The sequence below is a fragment of the Gymnogyps californianus genome, chromosome 1 (genome assembly GCF_018139145.2).
Source record: "Gymnogyps californianus isolate 813 chromosome 1, ASM1813914v2, whole genome shotgun sequence".
Classification (NCBI taxonomy): domain Eukaryota; kingdom Metazoa; phylum Chordata; class Aves; order Accipitriformes; family Cathartidae; genus Gymnogyps; species Gymnogyps californianus.
The window spans coordinates 151721826-151735596 of NC_059471.1; positions in this window are offsets into that span (position 1 = coordinate 151721826).

Below are 13771 nucleotides of genomic sequence, written 5' to 3' on the forward strand. Positions count from 1 at the left end.
GAAAACTCAGGCACAGCCCAACTTCAAAGAAGTGCTGCAGAGATCCCCACTTTGTAATTTGGGCCTATTTCTAGCTATCTCTGTATTTATATAGATTGACAATTGTGAAGAAAAGAAAAATCATAAAGACGGGGTTAGTCTTTTTTGGCATGAGGCTGGCGTCTGCCATGGGAAATTAATCCATGCTAAGCTGCAGTATGCTGAGCTGCTGAGTTTGTATTTGTGTCACTGAGACCGCTTATACTCACTGCTGGTCTATAAACCCTTATTAGTCAGACTTGACAGTGGGTGACATCTTGATGAAAAGAATACCCTATAGATTACCATCCATTCAATAAAGGTTTATAAAAATAAGATTAAATGAACCATTTTTCCTAAGACCACATACCAAAATATTTTGGGGAGATGAATAAAGCGATAGTGGGGGATTTTTTTTTGGAGAAGGGGATTAGAAGGTCCCAGGGCACTTTGTCACTGAAATAACCACATCTGTCAGCTAAATTGGCAGAGCTATTATATTTAGTTTCTAGAAAGAGTTCCTCAGATGCTGAGGTCTTGGATACCTCCCAAAAGATTTGCTCTCTGGACAGTTGAAGCAAAATAAAATTAGGAGGGAAAAGTAGTTCACAGCCACAGCCAGCATTTTCATTTTTTCTGAATATCACATGGTCTGAAATGTTGGTGAGAAAAGACGGGCTCATGAGGGGTGACTTGACAGAAATTACATTTTAATTTCCTTCATAAAATTTTGCAAGCTTTTCTCCCTCTCCAGTGGTCACCTTGCCGTTGTTGCCTTTTGGGGGCCCATATTATCCTCCCTATGAGGAAAAGATATCCCAAGGCATTTCCTTTTTTCTTTTGCAAGACATAGTCAGAGGATCCCATTAAATTTTTTAATTTGTTTAACTGGCTTCTAACTTTGCAGACTCCTGTTGTGCCATAAAACTGACTGATGAATGACAGGGCCCTGCTAGGTTTGGCTGGGGTGTAATGTGAGCTCCCAGGGCTGGAAACAATAAAATACAATTTTCTGAGAAACGGGGTTTTGCAAGGGACGTGCTAGCCCTGACTTCACCGCACCCTTTCATTTTGTTAGCTCCAGTTCAGCAAGTTATGGCTGGATTTTGTTACATTTTCTCTCATTATAAGCCCTCTGTTCTCAAAGGTAGGAGAGGATCCTCCAGGTAGCTCAAGGTCATTTAGGAAGAGAGTTGATGAGTGCCACGCTGGGGACTTGCTCTGCATGTATGGGAGCCCGTGTATGGGTTGCATAACGACACAGCCAAGGCTCATACAGAGCAGTTCGGAAGAGAGAAGAATTTCAGATGAATCAAAAGGCAGCCTCTCCCCTCCCACACTGACCTTCTTTGGAGCTGCCCTACACTGAAAATCCTCTCTCTTTCCGTCTATCTATACATTTTCAGAGGAAAAGAACAAAGAAAGAAACATTAGAGTTTGTCTTTCAGCTATCATTGTCGCATGCTGGTTTGGGGAACTAAGTGACGAGATGTTCATGCCACATTTCAGCTCACTGTCATTAACACAGTTGGGCTGTCCTGGAAGAGAAGCTTCCTCAAAACTCAGTACTGTTTCCTTGGCTTTCTAGGTAAACCTGATCAGATCTGACTCCCTCCTGCAGAATATCCTCCTCACCATCCAGGCAAAGGCAACGATAAACATTTTCGCCTTTTCAGGCTGTCTGCAAGTAATCTAATTGGATCTGGAACATTTTAATTCATAATGAATCGGTCCATCCAGCTGAACGTGTCACCAAGCAACTGCAATAGCGAGCCTCCAACTTTGTGGACCACCCTGCCAGCTGTGCCAGCCTGGTCTCCCAGCTGTGCCATCAGCTGCACAGGCACTGGCCTCCCATCTGCACCCAGGCCTGGCCCTTATTACAACCACCCACAGAGCTGCGGTCCCTCACACCTCCCCAGAGAAAGCCTCCTGGTCCCAATCTGGGCAGGGGAACAAGGCAAAGAAATGGTGGAAGAAAGCAAGCCTTGGCTTCATTATTGAAGCAACAGAGGTATAGGAAGGCTAGGAGATGTGCCCGAAGCTAGAAAGGAACTCAGGCAGAAAATAGAGGCAGGAGGTGAAAACACATCTTCTGATTGCCAGGCCATTTTCTGCCCCTGAGGGCACACAAGGATTGGGAAGAGAAAGATCTGCATGCAGCACAAAGGCTCTCCACTCCAGATTTCACTGGCTCTTGTGTTCTGGTTTGCACTGGGAGGAGGAGGTGGGAGCGAGGAAAGTGGGCATCAGTGTGCCAGTGCTTCTGCTAAGAGCTTCAGTAGTAGCTGTTGTTACAGGTCTCAATAGAGCCAGCTATTTCTCTGCCCTGGCCAAGCACCGCTACAGTGCACAGGACAGGTTGGAACAAGGCTTTCCCCAACCTTTCTGAAGTTTTCATACAGACTTTTTCAGTCTCTGCACTCCAGGATTTGAGATAGGAGTGAGACAGGACTTGCTCGGGAGGCAAAATCCCGTGCCCTCCCACTGCTGACCTCGGGACATGATTATCTGTAAATCAACCCCAGAGCAAAATCCCTAACGGGGAATATGATAGGATGTCACATCGCTATAGCATCTTGCAGCAGCCTGTGCTTGTGTCAGAGTCTGAGAAGCAGGAATGCATATGCCCTTACAGTGACAGCGTAGGAGATTTTTTTTTTTTGGTTTTGAATAAATGATTGATAGGGTAAAGGCAACTGGGGGGAACAGGTCAAACACAGCTAGTGAAAAAAAGTAGTCCCAGTCGTCATCCTGTTATATCACTTGCTAATAGAGTAGTGTTTAGCAATAGCTTGTGTGTTGTAAGGCTTAAGGTTATCAGCAGAGTGACTGCAGAGAGCTAGTTAGAATTCATCCTGCATCTGTGACTGTAATCCAGCAATTTAGATGAAAACATGTACGCTGCATAGGTGCATGACATAGACTATTACTATCATTAATACAGTAATAGTCATAATAAATCACATATTGAGTGTGTTTGTTATTCAGAGGAAAACTTAATTACAATTTCCAAGCTGGCAGCATTTGATTTACTTTTTGCTATCTCTGAAATTGTATCATTAGTTCCCAAGTTACAACTCCTCCGAAACCTCTGCATTGTTGGGGGTAGGAGATGTGGAGTTACAGCTGCAGCCATCGCTCTGGCAAAGATAGCTTTCCCTTAAGAATATTAATTTTTAACATAAAAATGAAAACCAAGTAAAATTCCCCTAAAAAGGGGGGAATGCTTGGAAGGTGCCTCTCAGGGAGCCTCCTCTCGCATTGCTGAGCTGTCTTTGGTAAAAGGAGCTCTCTAGTGTCCAGTTGTAATACTGCAGTTCAGGAAGAAGCTATGAGCACACAATCTAATCAAATAGATGTGCAAATGGAAGGCCTAGGTCTCTTCTTTCAGGTACTCAGTGCTAATGCGTAATGTGCAAAGTGCTACTTAAACATCACTATCACCCAAACCAATACTGTACTCAAAAGTTTTAAGGCACGGCACAGAGGTCGCGTTCATTCCCACCTATCTTTCTCCATCTGTTTCTTAAAGGAGCTTCTGCTGCAGTGATGAAGTGGCTCCTGCTTGGTCTGCGGGGCAAGGATGTGTGTCATGTCTGCCAACATCCAGGCCGTGAAAAAAAGGTTTAAAATTTTACTGTGCTCCTCTCCAGAGACAGCAAAGTGCCTGCCATTTGGGGATCTAAGGTCATGTGCACATACTCGTTTGAGCTAGTATATTTGGTACAAGTGAATGCCTAATTGCAACTGCTGACTTTTAATGCATGCACCTGATTAAGCGAAATTGTCTCGTGCCAGACCAAACAAGCCCGTGGTCACTAATCCTCGAAAGCAAATCACAAAAAAGATGCGTGGCTAGCAGTGTACAAAGGCAGATAGCCTCTCTGTCTTTCTAAAGTGAAGACCTTAACATTTTAATTGGCACTTATTATGCAGGTTTGAGTGCATGCTAGAATAACAATATATTGTCTTTACACTGCTTTTAACGCTTGCATTTTGTTTTTTCAACACGTTAGTGATGAGCTCACTAATGTTGATAAAAATGAATTAAAAAATCTATTTGGTTATCACTGGATATCACAGATGGAGAATAATGACTTGACAAATTGGCAAACTGAGATTATCTGCAAATATTATGAGAGACACTGGAAGCTCTATTAAAATACACCATCATTTTTAATAGCATTTTGCTATTATGGTACCTCCCTTGTGGATACTGTGGCTTAATATTGCAAGTATGAAAAACGATGCCATAGTTGAAGCTTTGCCACTGAAAAGCACCATCTTGTGTTTCCTATGCTCTGCTTCCCACAGCAAGGCTTATTCTAGAGTAGAAAATAAATTAAGATGTAATAATGAACTAAATGTGTTTCAAAGGCAAGAAATCCCACACAGGGCTAAGTTGCTCACCTTTAATCACTGCAAACAAAATGACAGTGGATTTCCTACAAGTTACTGTGAGCCAGAGGTTTAAACCTTCTGCCTTTAGATGTGTTCGCAGCAGTTTTTTCTTCTCCTGTTATTGACCTTCATTTTCTGAGCTCACCTTACAGAGAAGCCACAGTTTTAGTAGCTGAAAAACCATTTCAAGAATATAAGCCACAAGCAACAAAGAATCCTGCCAGATTCAGGTCAGTCATGACAATAATAGTTTTTTCTCCATGTAGCATTTTGGCTCAGTATTAAGGTGATCGCTCTTGAGAAATGCAAAACATATCAGTACATTATTATGTTTAAGCACCCTATGGAATATCTAAGATACAGCAGCCCATTTTCCCTTTATTTCTGCAAACCTGCAGGCATGGTGGCAACGGCTTGATCATTCTCATGGCTGTTTTTCAAAATAAAACAAACTGTTGATATTTTCAGATCAGAAAACTAAAGCAAAGTGTTTCTTGCCTCCTCAGAAAACTCTTTGTAAAAAAGTCCTCTGATGCTTAATCTCAAATGTGGGTCTCTTTTTCATTGAGATTTAGGTTAGAAGTGACTGCTAAGATCTTCTTGTTTGAACTCCTGCATAATGCAGGGTGCAGAATTTCAGCAAAGTCCATGGCTAATTTCAGTTTTATTTGCAGTGTTGGATCCTTGCAATGCACAGAGCCCTTGCTCCCCCCTGCTGAGGGGGCTGCTATTGAATTCAAGTGAACTGGAGCAGAGCCTTAGAGAAGAGAGCAGTTCCTGGAGTCCCACCACCATTTGTCAGGTAGAACCTGGTATTTTACACTGTATCATCTTCAAAAATGATAAACCAGAAGATGTGTAAACTGTGCTTTAACAAGAAGAATAAAATCCATAATTCAGGACAGCACAGAAAGCACCTGGTTTTATGCTTCATTTCCGTTTTTAAACATAGAAGAGGCTCAGCGAAACATCTGCTGAGCTTCTGAATGGGTTTGGATCAGCTGCAAGCACCCGTTTGCCAAAAGCAAGTCCAACTCAGACATGAAATCAGGCAAATCTCAGTGACGCCGGGTCAGTTTCACATTTACATCCCAAACTGATAGCAAGTCTGCATTGGTGGCAAGTGTATGTGACAAAAAAAAGCAGAAGTTTTGCATGTCCTTCACAACACGAGACTCCTAAATATCAGACAGTTGCAAAAAGGATGCACCTAACCATTTGGGGGTTTATTTCTGTTTTTCTTTCTCTGCATTTATGGATGCAGATTTATGGAATTCTTCATCAGATGAAGATTTGCAAGTGGAGAAGAATATTATTGTTCCATGAATAGTTTCAATCCAGTAAGGTAAGTATGTAGCTAATGTAAAACTTAAGACTCTGGGGTACCCACAGCATCTACCTGAGGGCCACCACAAATTCAGTAGAAACTCCAGAGAGCAAATCAGAATTTTTGGAGTGCCACTGAGCGTATAGAAGAAATGTCTTAATTTGGTTGGTGTGAAGGGCCTCCTGAAAAAAAATTACTTGGAGTACAGAAGTAACGAAAAGCATCCATCTTGCTCTCAGCTCAGCTGTGGGATTTTATTCTCCTCAGTAGGGTGCAATATTTGCTTCTCTGGTGGCTATCTAATGAAGGAAAAGACATGGCAAGTCTGGAATCACTTCTGATCTGCCATAGCCAAACCTGGCAAAAGCCAAGTTATTTGTCATCCCCCAGGGACTAATAAGGAGGCACCCACCTGCAGCACCTGCCACCACCCACACAGACACCCCCAGAGCCTAGGCAGGCTCAGAGGTCCCAAGTCTGAAGGGAACCGCTGCAAGCATCAGCCCAAGGCACACTAACAAAAGGGCTGGCAGGAAACAGCCATTGCTGCCGTTCCTTCCTGCCAGCATTGCCATCACGAGAAACAAGAGACTTGTGGACGTGGGCTGACACTGCTAAACACAACACCACAAGTATCTTCTTCAGAAATGCACAAGTCATACAGGGTGCCTCTGTGCTGTCACAGGCACAGAGATGGCGCGACACCCCCAAGGAGGCTGGCACAACCTCGGTATCAGCTCTAGAAAATCAGCAGAGTCATGCTGCCCCTGAACTCCCCATCCCATCTCACCGGGGCTACTCAGTGGAGGCACATAGTGCATGGGTGCGACCACAGCTTCAGAGCTGGTTTGGTCTCTGCTGTCAGCCCTGCTGCTGAGGCAGAGTTGTCTGGCGGAGCCTTGCAAGGTGTCTCTGCCCAACACTTCCCGTGCCTTCTCTTCCCATGGTGGTAAACGTTTGCAGATCCATAACATCCGCCTTTGCCCTAAGTGACAGCAATACTTTTGAAACAGGATTTAAGCTCCTTTGAGACTCGCATCCCAATACACAGTTATGCTAAGTGTGTCCCCCCCCATGCAAATAACACGTAAACAACATTAGCAAATCCTAAAACAAGTGCAGATGCTTTAAATTATACTAACTAGGAAGCCACTTCATAGAGCAAGAAAAATGTGAATTGGTCTGCTCAGACCAGTACTTTGGAAAAGCAGTTCACAGGTTAAAAACCTTAATGTCTAGTTAAAAACTAAATAATAATAAAAAAAGACAATCCAACTAGCTGGCTGAAAAGTTCTCAAAAGAACTGTGGAAGCTTTCCCTTGTCAATGAGCTAGACACAACAGCACACCCTTTAAAGCTTCTGCCCATCACCTTGCAAGCTTGCTTAGGTTTTCCTATGCTCTCATTTGGAGTTGCTAGGATTAGTGTGGGCATCGTGTCTGAATCCTTGTGGTCCTCAGCAGACCTCCCCAGCCAGCAGCACTGCGGTGGCAGGGTAGGTTTCATACTGTAGGATGGTGGGAGATGCCAAAAGGCAAAGGATCTGGCCTCGTTGCCAGTGTTGGTGTTGACAGTGAGTCACCCAGCTGCCTCTGCTGAAAATTAGTCTCTCTCTCTCTCCAGCCCTGATGAATATTGATGAACTTCACAGCATCAAAAGAAGCAAAGGCAGGACAGCTGTTTGAGGGGACAAACACTTCAGGTCTGGATTGGAAAAAAAGAGACAGACAGGGGAGTGGTTGTGATGAGCCAAGACAGTCTTCTCCCTCGTTTGTCAAAATGTGATTTACAGACACACTTCCATTCACCCTGTGGCTGCCAGTTTCCACATCCTATGTCCACAAATCTCTCTTGCTAATTGGATAGGCAATATGTGGGCTGCCTCCTCTATAAAAAGCTACTCTGAACTGGGATGCTTCCCAGCTCATTTTAATAAATCATGACTGTAATTAAATTCTTTTGCTGCATATTTCTGCAATAAAATCTGTATCATTCGCTTATTAGCCTTCTTTACTGTCCAGCTATCTTTTTGTCTTGCTTCTGAAGCTGCCTTTCCTGCCCGGTCATTTGAAGAACGCCATTCGCTTTGAATCCCTAGTCTAATTTAGCTGCTTTTTCCTTATCCTTATCTTCAGATCCTCGTTCTGTCTATCTCAATAGCCCCACTTGTGCCTCCAGCCACTGTCCCTGCCATCAGTGACCGCTTCAACTCACTCTCAATAGTTCTGCTGAATAAAGCTGTCCCATGGCCTCAAGAACCACTTCCACCAGCATGCCAACAAGTGCATCTGAGGCTATTCCTTCCCAGTGGCCAGCTGCCAAAAGCACTTGTTTACATAACAAAATCCCTTTGTTGATGACATTTGTTCCTCTCTTCTTCTTTTGGGGCAGTGTCTGTGCTCCCTTATGGACTTTCACAGGGTTTAACACACTGCAAGGGTTACTACAAAGCAGAATAACCATCTCCACCCAAGCAAAAGACTCCGCCCCAGAGCTTTGCCTGACTCTCTACAAGAAAGCACAACCTGGAACTGCATTGCCCTCAGGGCTGTCAGACCCTGGAGGCCTCCAAGTCTTGTCGTGAGAGGACATGGAGCCCCTGAAACTCTTGTGCTAGTTGCTGTGAGGAAGAAGTTGAGGTTAGGTTTGTCAAAGTTCCTCTTAGCTGCAATTTCTCTTGTGCGTGGGCAGAACATGAGGAGGAAGCTCTGAGCTGGATGCTCATGCTCCTTTTGGGTTTGGGGAAGGGACAAGGTTTGGAAAAGCCTTACCGGCTAAGCTGGTAGCTGGGGTACCAGCTAGCTACCTGCAGCCTAGAGCCATCTCAGAGCAAATGCAGCTGTCTCAATAAAAGGCCAGTAATGTCAGTCATGATGGACAGGCACTACTTTGACTAAGCAACATTTTTCATTATTCATTTTGCTAACTTATCTGGTCAGAAGCGAAAAATCCATGCATTTGGAAATTCTTCCGAATTTCTTCATGGGAGCTGCAGTTTTGAAGCCTCAGACGGCCAAGGGTTCCTGCTGGATTACATCTGCCGGGACGCACCACACTAGCTGCACCCCATGCCAGCTAAGCAAGGGGCAGGACGCCGGTGAACGAGGGGAGGTTTGTTCAGGCCCACACTCTATCCTGTATCGGAGACTGTGGCAGGAGGCACTGAAGTCACAGCTCTCGGAGACATCGCGGTGATGGTCCTCAGCCAGAGCTCTCAGCCCGCTGCAGCTTTTAGCTACAAATTTGAGGATTTGGACAGAAATTGATTTTCTTTTGTTTTTTTAACCACCAAAGTCAGAATTTCCCATGGAGAGAAAAATATTTTCTAACCGGTTCTGGCAGCAAAGACCTTGAGGCATCTAGACAAACTGAAGTGCAGACGTTTTAAGCAATTTGCCCACTGACCATGGCAAAGGCTGTGGGTGCAGTCAGCAGAAGAACCCAGGAGCCCTCAGCTCTAAATCTCACTCAGTCATCACCAAACTTCTCTTGGTTTTCATTTTCCTGAAGGTCCTGTCAATCCTAGTGTCCAGAGGTAACAGGACTGATCTTAGGAGCCATGTTTTGGGAAAAAAAGCAAAAAAATAAATTACAAAGAAGAAATAAATGAACTGAGAAGCTGGATGGGATGTGGGTCAGATAAAGCAGTGTAAACATCCAGTCTTTTCCTTGCTTTGAAACAACTAGTATTTCAAAGAAAGACATGGATTCATGAAGCAGCATCTTGTTTTGCACTTCTTCAGAAAACTTATTAACTTCTTTTTTTAAACAGGGTCATTTTTAAAAGGCAGAATCCTTTGTCTTTCACTGCCTCAAAAGCATAATGTAAAAAGTTTTAATGTGCAAAGTTATAATGTAGGGTTGGTTTTATACTGACACTTAGTTGGTTTCAGATTCAAAATAGATTTGCCTCTTTTTTGCATAACTCCAAGCTCAGCTTCAAATATGTAAGTGGGAGAATTAACATTAAAATGAATCCTTAAACTGCAATTACTTGGAAGATGCAGAGCATGAAGCATTCAAATGGCTCTCACTCAGTGACCCAGTTAAAATATACAGATCAGTACTGCAATTTGGTTGCAAGCAGTTCAGAGACTCGAGGATGTGGAGGCTCTACCCTGCTCCCAGCTTAGCTCTATGTTTGTGCTCTAATGCAGTCCAGAGAAACAAATGGATGTCCAGAACACTTTTCCCTTGAATGCATTTCCATTAGGTTGTGATCTTCCTCAGGCCTTACGAGGGAACAGCAAAATACCTGAGATTGCAGATGAGCTTTACAGAGATGTGTCAAGGCATCGTATGATCATTGGTCACACGAGATAGCTACCGTTTACTCTGGCATTGAAAATGCAACTGCTGCGCCATGTTATTATGAAGTCAAAATGTATTATATCAGATAAAAGAGAAATGAAATCTTGGTATTTTCTATTACATAAAAATGGCTTTGTTGAAAGAGGCATTGGTGAAAGTATCATCTAAATTCTAAGAGGAGAGAAAATGAATTCCTTTTTTTTCTATTTATTAGAAAAGGCATATTCCGAACACATCACCCAATGGAGTGAGCTAATACAAAGTGTTACAGCGCTGTGTTAGTATGAAAGCAGAGTGTCCTTGCTCTGCAAAAGGGTAGCAGAGCACACAATCAGTGTGAAGGGCCTCGTGAAACTTTGCCATCAAGATCCTCAAGTTGCTTGGCTTCCTCCAACAAAATTCACAGACCATTACCAAGGAAGCAAAAGTGACAAAGCTGTCATCTTGTCCCCTCTCTCTTTTGTCTCCTTGTGATCAGCCTTGCTATTTTTAAGGGGAAGTGCAGGAATGAGGAAAGCTTACAGCCACTGTAACACCCCTGGCAGAGGAACACAGGCGAGGAGGGACTCCAGGAACTCCAGCCTCAGACCTGTTAGTGAGAACTAAAGGAATAACCTCATCAGCTGACAGCAACAGCAAAGGCTTGTTTTCGCTGTGGATCACCTGCTAGGGGAAAAGGAGCAGAATATATGTGGCAAACGTAAAACGTTCTCAATGCAATAACACGTCGCGGCTGCATTCCCCTTCTTTTCATTACTGGCTTCGGGTTTCATTTCTTTTTTTCTTCCATATTCATTCGCAGCTGCTGGGTAGGGTCTGAAGGAAGCCTAATGCAGTAGTCACGAGTGTGACCTTTCCCGTATCACAGCAAGGATGAGCTGCAGCTGAGATAAGCAGCCTGATGTTCTCCAGGCATCTCTGCTGCAGCTCTCCCACTGACATCATTAGGGGACTAACGCCAACACCTCCCGACAGCTCCTGGTCACATTCATCTCAAAAAGCCCGCACTCTCCTCCCTCCGCTCAGCAAAGCAGGCTCTTGCAGCGCGCTTTTTAATTGCCTTGGTAAATGACAGATTGTCTGATACAGACGAGAGCTGTGAAAGAGTAACCTGCTGTCGTGCTTTAACCCCAGCCAGCAACTAAGCACCACGCAGCCGCTCACTCACTCCCCGCCCCGCTCCCAGTGGGAGGGGGAGGAGAATCTGGGAAAAAAAAAAAAAAAGTAAAACTCGTGGGTTGAGATAAGAACAGTTTAATAACTAAAATAAAATAATAACATTAATAATAATAAAAAATATAATAGTAATAATTTTAATGAAAAAGAATACAACAAAAAAAGATAAATAAAACCCAAGAAAAGACAAGCGATGCACAATGCAATTGCTCACCACCCACTGACCGATGCCTGAGCAGTGATCTGCCCCTCCCAGCCAACTCCTCCCAGTTTATATACTAAGCATGACATCCTATGGTATGGAACATCCCTTTGGCTAGTTCAGGTCAGCTGTCCTGGCCATGCTCCCTCCCAGCTTCTTGTGCACCTGCTTGCTGGCAGAGCATGGGAAACTGAAAAATCCTTGACATAGGATAAGCGCTACTTAGCAACAACTAAAACATCAGCATGTTATCAACATTATTCTCACACTAAATCTGAAACACAGCACTGTACCAGCTACTAGGAAGAAAATTAACTCCATCCCAGCCAAAATCAGGACACCTGCCTACTGATGCCCATATGGGAAAGCATTCATCATCATCTCCTTTCGTGGTAGTTTGAAGGTGTTCCTGCCTCTCCTCCAGCCACCTACACCTGGCCCTCACCACAGAGCTTTGCCCTTTCAGTTGGATCGGGGCCACACAAGCAGTTAATCTGACGTTTGGCACAGGTGAGGTGATGAGAGGGTTCTTCAGGGGAGCAGGGGCATACGGCGGGGCACAGTGGCTCACTGGGAACCTGCCAGAGCAGTTCCACAGCCCCGCTCCTTTTCAGCTACTTCTGATCTTCTCAGTAGACACGTACTACAGTCCTGTCTACTATTCCAGGGACTGGAAGACAAGTGAAGGAGTGGGCAATTATGGCTCAAATGGCAATTATGGTTACAAAGCAAAATGAACATACCTCATATGAAATGTATATTTAAGGAGCAGCCATACAATACTGTAAGGCAAAGGGTCACGTCTGAAAGCTTTCATTTCTGTAAAGAGTTAATTTTTTATTCTGTAAGAAAGCCCTAATGATGTCAATAAAAACTAAATATTAAGGGCGATAGACCCAACCTCTCTGAAGCCACTGAATATTGAACTATTGCGTTCAGTGAGGGCAGGACTAGACATACAATGCATAGCGCCAAGACACACCTAGGTGTTCACAGGCTTAGGTCCACACCTATGTTTCAAGAGTTATAGATCACACATATTTCCTTTGTAAAATACCATGAGCAGGTATAACTTGAATATCTAACAGTCTGATAGAGAAATCTGATGAGCTGGGAAAAGACTGAATACAGGGCCATTAAATAAAAGTGAAACATAGAATAATAGGGAGAACATTTATTCCAACCATTCCATTCAAAGCAGGGCTACCTTCAGAATTTGCTCAGCTTGCTCAGAGCCTTGCACAGTCAAGTTTTGATAATATTCAGGGCCTCCAGCCTCTCTGGGCACCTCTTCAGCTCTGTATCTCTTTCTGGGGGAAAAAATTCTTCCTTAGGCACAGTAGGAATTTCCCCTGGTACAAGTTGTGCCCGGTCTTGTCATATCTCTCTGGGCACCTCTCAGCAGCTCTGTTGTCTCTGTAACCTCCATTAGGTAGTTCAAGGCAGCAATAAAGTTCCACCTGAGTCTTCTCTTCTTAAGGCTGAACAAACCCAGCTCCCTCAGCCTTTCCTTGACCATTACGAACTCCTGCCCCCTGGCCACGTTAGTGGCCATCCACTAACGTTGCTCCAGTTTGTCAATGTCTTTCTCACACTTACTGGGAGCCAGAACCAGATGCAGTATGCCAGATGTGGCCTCACCAGTGCTGAATAGAGGAGAACAATCACTTCCCTCGACCTGCCAGCTGTACTGGTATTAATGCACCCCATGTCTGGTGTGCTTGGCTCCCATTGTTGAAAAGGCACATTGTTGACTCATGTTCAGCTTGATGTCCATCAAGACCTCCAGGTACTTTTAGGTTAAGATGATTTCTAGCCAGCCGGTCCCCAGCTTGTACTGTTGCATGGGGTTATTATTTCCCAGGTGCAGGACTTTGCATTCACCTTGAATTTCACGATGCTTCTGTCATCCAATTTCTCCAGCTTGTTCATGTCCCCCTGAATGACGGCAGCCTTGCCCTCCAGCATATCAGCTACTCCCAATATAGAAAATAACTGAAAGCAACATCATGAAAGAGATGATAGTCAGCTTAATGGTACTGTATAAACTCAGAATGGAGCAGGACTGACAGCTATGCCGCATTCATTCTTCTACTGGAAAACACCCTGCACTGCTGTCCTTCACGGGGTAGTTGATGCTCTTACTTTTGAAGATGAAACCAAAGGATGATGTGGTTTACAGAGGGAGCTTACAGAATTCCTCTGAGAAGATTTAGCAAGGACTAGTAGAATTAAGGTGCCTTTTTATCTCTACCTCCAGTCCCAGAAATCAAAATTATTAGCATCAGCCCAAAGCATGAAGCACATCATCTAATCTGGGAAAAAAGATGCAC